Source organism: Neophocaena asiaeorientalis, unplaced genomic scaffold, assembly GCF_003031525.2.
Source record: "Neophocaena asiaeorientalis asiaeorientalis breed wild unplaced genomic scaffold, Neophocaena_asiaeorientalis_V1.1 scaffold6, whole genome shotgun sequence".
Lineage (NCBI taxonomy): Eukaryota > Metazoa > Chordata > Mammalia > Artiodactyla > Phocoenidae > Neophocaena > Neophocaena asiaeorientalis.
The window spans coordinates 581,414-596,061 of NW_020174424.1; the positions used below are offsets into that span (position 1 = coordinate 581,414).

The 14,648-nt window shown below is 42.8% G+C and overlaps 1 pseudogene; it reads left to right on the plus strand.

Moving 5' to 3' along the window:
* LOC112407371 (coiled-coil domain-containing protein 117 pseudogene) overlaps positions 1-10,634 on the plus strand; it is a 91,352-nt pseudogene extending 80,718 nt beyond the window's left edge.
* Positions 10,635-14,648: the final 4,014 nt, after the last annotated feature.

Below are 14,648 nucleotides of genomic sequence, written 5' to 3' on the forward strand. Positions count from 1 at the left end.
AGACAATTCAGAGAAGAGAGTCAATCCCAGTAGGGAGAATAGACCACTTGGTAGGTACACGTTGGACTGGTAGAAGGTATCTGTGTTGGGGGAGCTGATAGAGGTGAAGACGTGGGAGGAAGCAAGGAGTGGTTGATGAGATGTTCAGAAAGTGGAAACTTTTGTTTTCAGCAGCCAACTTAGACACCCAAGTTTTTCTCGGACAACCTAATTCCCGGAATATCACAAGGTTTAATTAAGGCACCGCTGGAATGTGTGACCGAGTTTCTGACCCACAGGTTGGGTAGATGTCTGCAGATACTACAGCGAAGGCTGGGAAAGGGGATGATCAAGACCCAGGAACTAGGCAGCAGCTGACAGTATGTATGTATGTATGTATGTATTGTGCTCACATATGACAAAAGCTACAAGGGCCAGAACTGAACTCTTTCATTATAAAGTCTGATTTATACCTCTGTGGGAAAATCAGCCACTATGCCTAGCACTGCATTGTTTCATGAGAGTCTTAGCTACTGAAAGTCATATTGTCTAACCCTTTTTTTTTTTTTTTTTTTTTTTTTTTTTGTTGTCTTTTTTTTTTTTTTACCCGTTGCGGAGCACAGGCTCCGGACGTGCAGGCTCAGCGGCCATGGCTCACGGGCCCAGCCACTCCGCGGCATGTAGGATCTTCCCGGACCGGGGCACGAAACCGTGTCCCCTGCATTGGCAGGCGGACTCTCAACCACTGCGCCACCAGGGAAGCTCTGTCTAACCCCTTTTTTGTGACACATAAAGAAGTTTTACATTGTAAAAAGATTTTTAAAGATGCAGTGATAATTTCACTTGAATATGGAAGCATTTTCAAGATGAAAAGCGGAAACAAAGAACAGCATAATAGGTATTATGTTCCGTAGACATTTCAAGATGAGTTATTGTACTGTAGGCATTTTTTTAAATACAGAGAACAATGCTTTTAACCTTTATGTGTATATTTAAACACTCATAAAACATTTCTACTTTTTATGACAAAAATTTCAATGTACTAACGTACTTACAAATGAAAGTAAAGAAGAATACCTGATGTTAATTGTATAAGCATAAAGTAAATACATAAAGCACATTGCTTTTATAGCCATGAGGAGACCCATGTGTACCATTTGGGTAGGTTTATTCTAAATTTCCCATAAAGCAATATTCTATTTGTTCTTTAATAAAGTTCAGGCTTTGCCATCAGTGGAAAGTAATAATCACCGTTTAATTTCGCAATTAGTGGCTTCTCCCTAGATAAGATTTGCCTGAGAGGATAAGTGCATTCCAGTTTTGAGAAATTAACATCTCCTAGGTGAACGAACCTCTAAAAAGAAAATCAAACAAACCTCATCTCAGAACCTCACAAGAGTTGGAAACAACAGGCCTGATACCTCAGTCCCACAGCTCTTTGCCAAGCACGTTTGGGGAATTGCTGTGACTAACAGAAGTAGAGAAGCTGACTTTGAGATAAACAGAAGTGAGATGCTTCCTAAGTGAGCCAGGAGAGATGAGATAGCTAAATGCAAGCAGCACTAACTATACTCTGCACCGTTGATTCCCGGGATAAATCTACATGTGAAAAGTGGGGGCTGGATTGGAGCCATGTTAGAAAATCTACCTACTGGTGGATCCAAGGCTGATTCTGGAAAAGAACCTTATTCCAGGCAGCCCACTGGCATCAGTGGAGGTCCTACTGCATGCAGAGCATTAGAGAGAGGGGCCATTTCATGGAACCTGAGAACCCAAATGCAAGTAGATACTTGAGTTTGAAACTCAGAAATGTGAGTAACACTTTTTTTAAAATTTAATTTAATATTATTTTATTTTATTTTATCTTGAAGTTGATTCATTTATTGAGTACCCACGATGTGGCCAGCTCTTTATGAAATTTACATTTTCATAAAAAAGACAGAGTAAAACTCTTTTTTTTTTTTTTTTTTTTTTTTGCGGTACACGGGCCTCTCACTGTTGTGGCCTCTCCCGTCGCGGAGCACAGGCTCCGGACGCGCAGGCTCAGCGGCCATGGCTCACGGGCCCAGCCGCTCCGCGGCATGTGGGATCTTCCCAGACCGGGACACGAACCCGTGTCCCCTGCATCGGCAGGCGGACTCTCAACCACTGCACCACCAGGAAAGCCCCGAGTAGCACTCATTTTAAGTAAGGGAAAAAAAAATAGGAAAACTACAGTGATAGCAAAGGCCACTCACACTTGTCCAGCCTTGAGGAATACCCAGAGCCATGTCCCTCTGCAGAAACATCTGATGAGCCCCAAGTCCTTCATTGTGCTCCAGCTGTTGGTCTGAAGCCATGTGAGGCTAAGAGAGTCACTGCCAGCAGGGGGAACCCAGCCACACAATCTGCTGTCCGTAAGCCACTCATGTAACCTCCCATTTTCCATGCAGAGAGTTGAGTTCAGACACCAAAAATGGTCTCGTGATGCTTTTTTCATTTCCAGGAGCGCCTGTGTCTCTACAGAGCCAGCTCTCCTGAGGAGGTTCTGAAATGCACTCTGTCCCCACAGTCTCCCTCTGCCCTTCCCAGGAAAATGTGGAAAAGTTCCTTACTCACCAAGCGGTTTGCCTTGATGCCAAACAACTCACTTGGTAATTGGTTCAATGGTAATAAATTAGCTTAGCAATGATTTTGGAAGAGTTGTAGCTCCATATTGCAGACCTTCTTTACTCAAACTGCTTCCCACAGACCAACCGGGGGCTCTTAGAGATGTACTCTTCTGGTTACTAATCTGAGGGGGAAACCTAGCAGATCGCGTTTACTTAGCCTCTCCGTTCAATTTGCCTGTGATAAACTGGGCTCTGCTAGATTTGTGCCTGTTTTATACAATAGGGATAATGGAAATAAAATGAATACTTCAGAACAGAGGCAATAAAGTATTATTATGGCTAATGAAGGAATGATTTGTTTTGAATGTCAACTGCTTAGAGGCAAGGATTTTGTAAAAATCAAATAATAAATGGTCACCATATCGGCAATATAAATATTCCCTTACTGATCTTACATGGAAATCAGATTTCAGAGAGAAAAATGGCCAACACACTTCAGAATAGATTCTAGAGCAAGTATCTGTGATGAATTATCAAGTTCCTAACTTGCTTGCATTACATTTTTAGAAGCACCCTGATATTTGATTTATAACTGTTCTTACATTACTTAGATTTCTAGATTCTATAGGTTACTAAAATTGAAGTGAAAGTTTCATGAGTCGAAACAATCAGAATAAGGCATTATATAATGCAGTAGTTCTCTTAAGCTTGCACTAGACATACCTGGAGAGTTTATTTAAAAGACAGATTCCCAGGACATATCCTCCAGAGACTTTGAGTCAGAAGGTCAAGTAGGACCTAGGAATCAGCATTCACACTGAACAGCCAGCGATTTTCTCTGCTTGTGGCCCTTGATCGTATTTTGAGAAAAACTGCAATAGAGTACATCCTGCTTTTGAATCAGGTTTCACAGGACACCCATAAGAGGACAGAAAGTTAAGAGGCTTAAGATAGCTGAAATGGAGCTGAGATCAAGCCTCTGGTTCAGAGTAGAGTGCCAAAGGGAGGAAAAAGATAAAAAGGAATTTTTATAGACGGGCCGCTCACCTTGCTCCCCTTTTCCTGATCCACACCAAGTCTGCATCTTACAAGAGAACCCAGAATTAATCCCCGCACAGTGCCTAATGCACCCACTGAGTTCAGTAAGCCCTGCCTCTCTGGAATAAAGGTGGGTTTTAGTAAGGAACATTGCAGTTATAAAGACTAGGGCTACTCAATACAAAAAAAAAAAAGGTAAAAATGTCAATGATAGAAAAGTACTGCCTGCCCTACTAACTGTTTTAAAACATCTGGATAGCATAGTCTACAGTTCATCCAGATGTTTCAGCTTTGTGTACAGAGCCATGCTATGCATTCCAGCTGTCTGTTTTGACATGCATTTCCATGCTTGAACAGTCAGTGTCTAATGAGTATATTGTGGGGTGGAGGGGGAAGAAACAGCCTGAAGCCACGCACACACAGTCCCCAGTTTCAAACAGGTCTGTGCCAAAGATTGGTTTATTAGATGTTCAGTATTCAGAGCGTGGTTTCCTCTGGAAACCGTGTTTCACACAGTGGTTAACTACTCAAGCCAGTCCATGGAAGCCTCTTGAATCCATAACATAGCTAAAGTAGGGAATGGATAAAATTACCCAGTTGAGTTGTAGAAGTTGGATGTCCCCATGAAGCCCTCTGGAAGAGGAGTGGGAGAGGAAGAATTTTTTCTCTTTCCTGGAGTCAAGGATGAGCCTGGGCTACAAGACATACTGCCTCCCTCCCCAACACTCAGGCAAAACTCACATTCTTTTTTTTTTTTTTTTTTTTTTTAACATCTTTACTGGGGTATAATTGCTTTACAATGGTGTGTTTGTTTCTGCTTTATAGCAAAGTGAATCAGTTATACATATACATATGTTCCCATATCTCTTCCCTCTTGCGTCTCCCTCCCTCCCACCCTCCCTATCCCAACCCTCCAGGCGGTCACAGAGCACCGAGCCGATATCCATATTCTTAAATGCAGTTTGTCTGAAATAAATAGGTTAAAAGAAATTTGGACAAATTTGATTGACCGATAGCCCCCTAACTTTCGAGGAGATATTTGTCTTTTAAAAGAGGCTGTTTATTTTTTATTGAATTTCTAATCGTTGAAACGGCAGGCAGTGTAGCATATTAGCTTGCGTGAAAATAAAAGAGAAATACTCAGATTCTTTTGGAGAAAGGGAGATTATAGGCAGGTTGAACTTGCCTAGGAATCCTTCTCTAGTCGGTTCCCCAGGGTGCTGCTTCATTTATGCCAACATTTTCTATTTCTCGGCTTCCAAATATTCATATGTTCCAAATGCTATACAATGTGCTTTGAAATAGCCAATATGGAGACAATTAGGCCACCCCACTGTGTGTGTGTGGTGGGCAGGGTTTGGGTAGAGGCAGAAGGGACAAGCATTTGAATCTGTGGATCATTTCTGAGGTGAGTTCTGCCACCACTGAAAAATATATTGGTCTATGTAGACAAATACCTATGTTGATTGTATATAAATATACTGAGTGTTGATGGTGAACCATGTTAACACAGACCAACACTTCTTAGTGATATGCTACGATCAATACTGTTCTATTATGATATTCACCTCTAATTAATTTTGGCCCAGCGGGATGAAGCTGCAGACTCTGGTTACTCAGGGGATGGCATTTAAAATATGCACTGCTTTACTTGTGGACTAAACTAGTGAATAGCTAATCTTGGGCAGTGGAAGAAATTATTTCACATCACTGCTCTCTGCTGATGTGTTTCCACCAGAGAACCTCCGCAAAGATGGAAAAAAAAAAAAAATCACTACAAGAGAATTCCAGAGGTGGAAAGAGAAAGAAACCATGTAGATATCTAAGAAAATCTTGGTGCTTGAGTAGAAATCATCCACAAGGACTGACCAGTTTACTGGCGTTATTGCAGAAGCTGGACACTCACTGCTTTCACTCCATTCTCTTTGTAAGAGAGTATAATCCTTCCTTGAGATGTTTGGAAAGCAGTGTATTGGGGTAATAAACAGAGGGACTTCTCAAGTCCAAAAGAGTGGGTTCAAATCCCATGTCTTCACCACTAACCGGCCATGTTATTTGGGTCAAGTTACTTATTTTCTTAAGTATCCCTCTCCTCATCTACAGTGTCAGACTAATAATAGTTATTGTTGTCCACTCCCTCAGAGGAAGTGGTAAAGAAGAAGACATGGCTTCAAGGGGCCTGACACTCCATTAGCATTCACAAAATGTGAGCTGTTGTTAGGTTGAGGGACATATTTGCTCTCGTGGCCGTTCAGTTCAGTGTAGCAATGGGCTGTGTGTAATAGCGTCCTAGCGTACCCATCCAGACAACATAGGCCAACTCTGCGACCCCCATGACCGCAGGAGACTAGAGAAGCAAGATCCACTATTTCTCAGAGCTGCCCTTCAGCAACCTCAAATTTCTGACTGTATAGGCAGCTAGGTCACAGGCTTAGAAAAGAATGACCAGTTAAGTTTCGGGAAGGATGTGGCCTTCTCCATCGTAATCTTAGGACTGGACTGATCGCAATCTGAACAAAGAGAGGGGTCCCCTTTCTTACCCAGGCCTTGAACATACAAAGGTCAGCCTGTGGTTGACTTGATTTGATTCCCTATTCACTTTGTAACTGTGGGGCAGGTCCAGGACCGGGATATCCAGGGTGCACCTTATAAAGCCAGGTTGTAATTCAAGCTGTGATTTCCGTCTCCCCAGATGAAGGGGAGGAGTAAATGCCCCAGCTCAGGCTTGAACAAGTCATGGCAGGTTCTGTCTTCATGATGCAGTGCTGTAACTCATCTGCTATTTGTCCCTCACCCTAATGAACACCAAACTCACTCAGAATATACTAAGAGAGAGTTTTTATTAAAGATAACATTAACAGAAAGATTAGGCTGTCTTTCAGCACTGCAGGCAATTACTGAAGTATATGAATTCAAATAGGAGCAGAATTATAATGGGTTTTTGCTTTCTTCGTCTTCCCAGTTTCCACCCATTCCCTCCATTCCCAGCTCTGTCAAATAGGCCTGTCATGAGAGCGTGTAGCGATGTCCCGGGAGCCCCTTTAGAGAGCCCTTTGATGTATAGTCCAGTCCATCCAAGCATATCTAGTCTTGGATTATAGTCACCTGTGAACATCTCTATCTGCCTCATTAAATTACAGCTCCTTAAAGATTGGGATCGTGTGTTTTCATCATTTTTTTTTTTTAGCCTGGGCCCCACCCCTCCGTGCCTCAGCAACTGGCTCTGAGACATTCTGAGATGATCTCAGTGTTAGGGATACAAAGGAAGGAAGGAAGCTGGGGAGGCGGGCTCAGCAGCCTGCGGCCTAGTGCTCCCTGGAGAGCAGGCTCATTGTTGGGGACACACCAGCAGCTCTGGTGAGCCAAGCAGTGACTCCAGTCCCCTGGGTGCCTTTGCTGCCTCTGTTCCTGTCCCCCAGCACTGCTCTGCCCTCTCCCCAAACTCCAGCTCCGTCAGGTCTTCTGTCATCTCCTAACCTCTGTATAGTGGACTTCTTTCTGTGTGTCTCTTGGCATTAGTGCCTTCTTTGTGTGTCTCACATCTAACCTCTTCGGGAGAGGATTTGATTCGTTTCATTATTAGGCAGCTCTCACAGCAACTTAGCTCAGACGCCACAGGCCGGTCTAAAGATGCCCTGGCCCAGATCTCTGACCCAGTCAGCTGTGGTCCAGGAGAACTGTGTTACCTGAGACAAACATGTCCACCTGGGCCCAGTGCACTTGTGGGTACTCTGTACAGAGAGAAGCGTTAGGTGTGGTAGGTTCTCAGCCTTGCAGCACCTTTCCTCCAGAAAAGAAGCCCTCCAAATATGTTTCCTGAATGGCCAACTGGCTCTGGGGGCTGGGCCTTTGCTTTAGGCAGAGCAAATAATAGCTTTTTTGTAAAGATGAGCGCAAGAATTGCTAAATTCCAACATTGTGCAAGACACAAAGGAGAGAACAGTTGACTAAAATGTTGTCCCTATTCTCAAGGTGCCAGCAGACTAGTAGCAAAAGACAGATATGTAAGCCTCTAAGAGCAGCAGCAGATGACCATGGCTAAGAGTATGGGCTTTGGATATCAGTTCAAATCATAGGTCGTCTACTTACTAGCTGAGTGACCTTAACTTCCCTGCGTTTCAGTTTCCTCAGTTTCCTCATTTATAAAGTACAGCCTTGTACTGGGAATATACAGGGAGGGAAGAACGCCCAGCACACAGCCTAGTGCTTTGTGTAAAACTGGAATATGAGGATAGTATTACTAACTTGCATGAGGTTATAATACGTAAATTTGTACGTAAATCACTTAGCTTGGCACACAGGGAAATCTTACTGAAGGATAGCCATCTATTTTTCTAATGCAATGTAAATGTGAAAATAGAAGTATCCATAAAGTATCACGGAAAGGAAAAAATGGAGAAAATAGAGGTCAAAGAAGCCCCTACTGAGAGCTGGCTGTTTGGAGCAAGCCAGTAGTTGGCAGGGTCAAGGCTGAACCCCAGGAACACAGTGGTGGTTTTTTTCCACTGTGCTATCTGGAGCTGCTGGCTTTTCTCCACAAGCTGCCAGAAAGCAAGGAGCAACCACGTGGGGGAAACTGAGGCATGCCAGCATCCTCAGGACAACGGCAGCCCCATCTGTAATAAGCTACTCTGTTATCCTGCAAAATGCATATCCTGTTATAATGGGAGAGCTCAAAATGTCTAGAGATTTGCATTGATTTTGTGTCCATCTAGGGCTATTAGGGTGTTATTACAGCTGAGGCACCATTTTGAGGGTGAACCACTCCTGGGAAAGCACAGTATGAAAAATTCATGACTGTGCTCTTGGATTTATTGAGCTCAACTTTTTCTCTCATCACTGGACTCTGAACTCAAGTACTAGTTTGAAAGTCTAATTAATAGCCAAGAAGGTCATTAGAGAAGGACTTGAGAGTTCATTTAAGGATACAGCCATACTTAGTTTATGTCACATGAAAAACTAAACACAAAAGTAATAGCCATAAAGATTTGTTTTTGCTATGTGATAGTCTTAGACCAGAGTGGGGAGACTTATACTTGTTTAAGCTTCTGATGAAAGTAAAAGATCCCCTTTTGATAATAAATGAAGATAACTATTTTTGGACTAGAGGTCACAATTTACAATATTAACATGCCTGGCATTATGATGACAGTGGCACTTTTGTGAGTCACTGAGAGGATACGGACCCTGGGGATGGGAACGAGAATCGTGATGAATGCAGGAAGCTGGCTATCACGGCGGCACTTGTCCTCTGCAATCATCAGGCCAACCTGCTACCCTGTGATATGATGAACAACGAGGTAATCAGGACGCTGCTGTGCATTAACAGGACAAGATGCTCCTGCTAAAAATCAGGCCCACACCACCACAGTCACCCTTTTTTTCTGAGATTAAAATGAAATGCTGAATTTTTTTCAGTTCTTGTCATCTTCCTTTTCAGACATTTGGAAATTATCTTCTACTAGCAGACTTGCGCCTTTGGCTTCTCCAGTAGTTTCTTAAGCTACCTAATAAGTATAACTCTTATTTCTTATCATCTGTATATTGGGATGCTTAATAAATTCCACACGATGATCATTTAACATTCTACAAAAGGAACAAAAAAGGTGTCACCGTCGTCTCTGGCATTCATGATACAGTGTTTTTAACTGTATAAACGCTGTCTAAAGAGTTCATTCCACGCGCTGGAGACAGGACATAGGGTGCACATATTTGAACCTGGAGTGCAGCAGGGTGCTTCATAATCCAATATTATGTGTGCCTATTTGACCTTGAGTTCCCTGAGAACAGCCTCGGGTTGGTGGTGCATTCCTCGGCAACATTGTTCCAAGGCTCTAGATAACTTTTCCAAATGAAAAAGTCGACGAAAATAACGTAAAATCGTAAAACAGTGGTCATCTAGTGATTGTTTAGCACCCTCTCTGTAATAAAAAGAAAGTTCCGGTTAAAAGTTCAGTAGCAGTTTTTTCTTCTGCAGCAAAAGATAGATTTCCAAACGATAGTTCTGGATTGATACAAAGCACCACTTCCTCAGAACATTGTTGCTACTGTCATTATCAGGTCCTCCTGCCTTGGGGAAGCAGCATATGTAAATTTTAAAAGGAGCGCATTTATCAAACTTAGAAATACAATGACAGGTTGAAGGTGTGTTTCTGGGAAGAATGCATTTCAGGGGGGCCGCGGGCGCAGCCTCCTAGTCTCCCCCGCCACGGCGGCGCTCTGCGGGCTCTTCAGTCGCCTCCCCCCTGGGCGGCGGCTCGGACTTCCTGCAGCCGCCGCCGGCTTTCCTAAGCCGGGCCTTCCAGCTGGGGCCGGACGCGCCGGGCTGGCCCAGCAGTCGGGGCCCCCAAGCAGCCCGGGCGGGAGCGCGGCGCGCCGATGTGTTTCAGTTCACCGCAGTTCACCGTAGAAAGAAACACAAGCGAGAGGAGGATTGTCCAGTAAGAAAGAAGAGGCTATAACTGAAGCAGAGCTCTGTGCTGGTCCTAATGACTGGATTCTTTGTGCACATCAGGATATAGAGGGTCATGGAGTAAATCCGTGCACTAGTGGCCTTTCTGCACCTGGCATGTTAGTTGTTATTTGTGAAGAGATCAGTCAGACAACAGGAGAACCACAGTGTGAAGTTGCCCGAAGGAGGCTTCGGGAAATTGAGGACAGAATAACTGATGAAGATGAACTTGAAGCTGACAGAAATATTAACCGTCTTCCCAGGCTTGTCCTTCCTGATACCATGAAAACAGGTTTGAAGAGGGAATTTGATGAAGTCTTTACCAAGAAAATGATTGAGTCTGTGAGCCGTCCTTCAGGGAGCTTGTGCTCTGGAAGCCTCTCCCTGAACTCCTTTCTGATAAAGCCGTCATCTAATGCTAAGAACTATGCAGGAGAGAGCCAAAGTAAGTGTGCAGCTGCTGGCACTGTCTTCCCTCAAAGAACTGAACTGTTCTTAGAACCTCGCAGACAGGGTTGCCTGTTTACAATAGTTTGGAGACAGCTGCTTGCACAGAAGAAGAGATGGAACTCTAGAAGCCAGTTTCTACAGTAAAGTTGTCAAATTTAGAAGGCTTATGTGTTCAGTCATGAGCCTGCTTGTACAGTATAGGGACTTGAAAGTTTTGAAATGGGTGTAGTATCTCCACCTGTGATTTGGGATGGGACTCTCATTTGGGGTAGCCATTTCTTGAATTCAACTTTTTGCCAAGGAAACTTGTCTCAAGGGAAAAGCAGTTTTCTAGGGGGCTTATTAAAGGAATAAGGAGTACATTCTGCAAAGTCAAGTATAGAAGCTAAATGTGTAAGCATGACTTCTGAGTCATCTGTCACATTGTCTAAATCATTCAGATACTTGAGTTGAAAAAGATGCATTAAGAAAGTAGGATGCTCTCCTACTACGGGTACCCTGGCAGTCGAGCCACAGCTTCATCTGTAGACGTGAGCTCTGTTTACAGTGGTGACTATCATTGGGGGGAAGGAGGAAGAAGGCAGTGGTTTAAGCCTATGCTGGGGAATTTAACAGAGGCTCTGAAACCTGTATATCAGTTGTCAATTCAGTGTAGCTATATTGATTAAATAGCCAGTAGCATTGTGGCTCCCCTCTTTGCCTCTGAAAATGCAACGAAAAATACAAAGAAAAGGTTTTTCCTTCGAGGCTTTTTTGCCTTGTGCTACCATCGCTCCTTGGTTTCCCTTCCAAAATTGATAAGCCCAGCTATTCAGTAATGTTTACAGCTTAATTAACCTTGAGTGATAGTTTAAATGATTGTGAGGTTAAACCATCTGCGAACGGGCTCTGGGAGAAGCATCCCTCGGGTAATCCTGGGGCAGTGCTGTATCAGCTAAGCCCAGCATATAAATTCTGTAGTTTAAAAAAAAGCAAGTTGAGTTGTTTAATGTTAATTTAGAAAACAGTGACTGAATAATTAGCTGAGCACATATGGGCAAGTGACATTGAGATTTACTGAGATAGCCAACTTGCCTGTTGTTTCAACTGTTGTGCAGTAAGCCTAAAAGTTAGCAGAGGGCTTCCCTGGTGGCGTAGTGGTTGAGGGTCCGCCTGCTGATGCAGGGGACACAGGTTCGTGCCCCAGAACCTTCCTGCTAGCAGGAAATCTTCATCTTGAGGACCTTACCGAGGCTCAAGGTGTCCTCTGAGGGTAACCAGGATTGAAGTTCTTTATTTCTCAGGAAGAGCTCTTCTGCTTGGCAAGGACTCGGTAGTACAAAGTAAAATGACAGTTCCTTTAGTGCTACAGAATATCCACTATAACTTGTTAAATGAGTGTAATATTAGCCCTTTTATCAGACAACGGGAGACCACCCCAGTTCCTTCTGTTTTGCTTTCTGGGTTTCTTTTGCCTTTGTAGGAATCAGACACCTTGTGTAGAAAACATGGTTTGTGCCAAGCAGAGGTGACTTTAGGCGACAGCTCCCAGGCAATTTTGAAACCCATGCCGAAGTCCCTCCCCTTGTTACAGATGGCATAGAAGTCACAAGTCTGTTAACTGGACTGTTTCTTCTCCTGCCTGTTGTTCCTGCTTTCTCTGTTTCTGTCTTGATAGTCAGGAAAAGATTTGATGTTTCATATTTAAACAGAATCATGTCTGCACAGTAAAATTATTCAAACTTCAAACCAGTATTGAAACCAGTTGGAAACCAGCTAATAGTTTCTTAATCTCAGATTTAGAGATGAATGTAAATTGTATTCTGTTGAAACGTGCAAGTGTTTGATTCATGCTGTTTAAAAAACTCCTGCCCCTAGGTCCTTGTTAATGGGACCAACTTGTAAAGTTTGTAGCCTTAAAGAAATCTCTACTCTAAAATGTTTATTCTGCTACAGCTCAAAAGCATGGAGTGACTGCCTGGAATTTGGAGTTAGTCCCAGTGTTCAGGTGAAGGAGAGGTGACAGCTTTCCAAAGAAGGACCCAAGCACACTACCACTGTCTTCTACAGAGATTGTTGGGCAGGCCTGGGATCCAGGTCAGTGAACAGGAGGAAGGAAGAGCTCTGAAACCACGGGTATATGTAGGAGAGAACTAACAAGATTCTGTGAATTAAGAGCTAAGCAGAACTTGTTTCACGAGTCCTTTTATCTGACATGATCATTATTTCTGCAGGAAACATGGATGCTCAATGCTCCTTTTTAAACTTTATCTTGCATATGTTTGTACAAAAATTGTCTTCTTCATCCTTGTGATGCTTATTCATCTGAGCTGTCTCCACAGTCCCCATGCCTCTGCTTTGTTTTTCTTTTGTAGAGGAAGGCTTCTGCTTTTGCCGTGAGGTTTCCCTAGGGAATTGACAGGTCTGGTCATTTCGTACAGCTTTTGCGCATGGATCAAACAGTGGCTTACTATGCCAACATGTGAAAAGAAAAAATTATCTAAGGCAGGTGAGCTTTAATGAACAAATGTGTATTTTCTCTGGGTTTGATTAGGGTGCGTGTGGTTTTGTTTTGTTTTTTAAATTAATATGAAGAAAGTTAAGTCCAGTTCTCACAGATATTAATCAAATAAAAATTGCTACTCATTCTTGAAAAGGTACAAATGTAAAATTTTTAAAATAAGTGGAGTGGAAGCTAGAACCATGAGAAAACTGTTTACCAGCAGGTTCGTTAATTATTTTGGATCTGGAACTTGGTTTTGTTTTTTAATAGTAATAAGAATGGTGGAGTACTAGGAAAGTTGCGGAAGATGCTGTTCTACTTTAAGATGAGAATCTGGTGTTTCTGTATTTTATTGTTTTCAGTAAAATTTCTTAAGCGTTTTGGGAAAAAAAAAGAATGCATTTCAAGTCAGTGGATTCACATTTACCTTTTCTCTGTGTATGTATTTATTTAATTTTACCCATTCTTATGGTGTTGTTTTGTGATACTATAAATCAAGGTGTTTTTTCCATCGTCCACCAGATGTTTAAGGGGAAGTAGAAGCAACAGAAAGGAGAGATGTTTGAAAGAGATCTTGTATGGTTACCCAAGGCAGTGAACCAGTACTTCATAGATTTGTAACGAGCCAAGGCAAGCGAAACCCCTGCTATTTCACAAGCATCCTTCTGGTTCTTTCATCAGAGGTTCAAGTCTTTTTGAAGCAGTGAAGTTCAACATCTGGAAATAAAGATAAGAAATTGATTCACACACCTTCACAGGTTCAAAAGTCTCTGACTCCTACACATGCATTCAACCAAGACATTTAATCTACAGGTATTTAAGGATGGGGTCAGATCTCATGGTCCCTCATGTCTATTAAATATCCAAGTTCTAAACAGGCTGCCTCTTGTCCATTGATGCCTCCCCACCACAATGTCTAGCACATAATAGGTACAAAATACATGTTAGTTGAATCAACTTGGAATTTTGAGGGAGTGAGGAAGTCCAAATTTGAAAGGAAAATTATCAGCATTTGTTGTTTGTAGATTTTCTGATGATGGCCATTCTAACTGGTGTGAGGCGATACCTCATTGCAGTTTTGATTTGCATTTCTCTAATAATTAGTGATGTTGAGCAGCTTTTCATGTGCTTCTTGGCCATCTGTATGTCTTCTTTGGAGAAATGTCTGTTTAGGTCTTCTGCCCATTTGTTAATTGGGTTGTTTGTTTTTTAAATATTGAGCTGCATAAGCTGTTTATATATTTTGGAGATTAATCCTTTGTCCGTTGATGCGTTTGCAAATATTTTCTCCCATTCTGAGGATTGTGTTTTCATTTTCTTTATGGTTTCCTTTGCTGTGCAAAAACTTGGAAGTTTCATTAGGTCCCATTTGTTTATTTTTGTTGTTATTTCCATTACTCTAGGAGGTGGATCAAAAAAGATCTTGCTGTAATTTATGTCAAAGAGTGTTCTTGGGCTTCCCTGGTGGCACAGTGGTTGAGAGTCCCCCTGCCGATGCAGGGGACACGGGTTCATGCCCCGGTCCGAAAAGATCCCACATGCCGTGGAGCGGCTGGGCCCGTGAGCCATGGCCACTGAGCCTGCACGTCCGGAGCCTGTGCTCCACAACGAGAGAGGCCACAACAGTGAGAGGCCCGCGTACCGCAAAAAAAAAAAA